This window comes from Stegastes partitus, unplaced genomic scaffold, assembly GCF_000690725.1.
Source record: "Stegastes partitus isolate 25-593 unplaced genomic scaffold, Stegastes_partitus-1.0.2 Scaffold1024, whole genome shotgun sequence".
NCBI lineage: Eukaryota > Metazoa > Chordata > Actinopteri > Pomacentridae > Stegastes > Stegastes partitus.
In genome coordinates this window covers 118,992-119,349 of record NW_007578755.1, presented here as the reverse complement: position 1 = coordinate 119,349, position 358 = coordinate 118,992, and positions in this window count along the sequence as shown.

Sequence of the window (358 nt, the reverse complement as noted above, 5' to 3'; positions counted from 1 at the left end):
CTGCCTGCAGAGAGGCGCAGTGAAAGAGAGACGAGACACCAAAGAATGGTGAATTTAATTTGAAAGCCTTTGGGGAGTGAGAGGGATAGGAAACGGGGTGAGAAAAAGAGAGCGAGCGACGGAGGGGGAGAGACAGGGGGTCACGGTTAAGCAATAGTAAATCGAATTTGATGGATGTTATGAGGTGGAAGAGAGGAGACGGAAAGTAACGGAGCCTGTGAAGGAAGTAACAGAGGAAGAGTCAGAACAGAACAGCGGGAACGGATCCTCTACGGGTCAATCAGTCCACTGGTGTCGTCGCCGAGCCGCTCTGTTTAGTTTGAAACACAATCAGTTCACAGTTTTTTCTTCTTTTTAA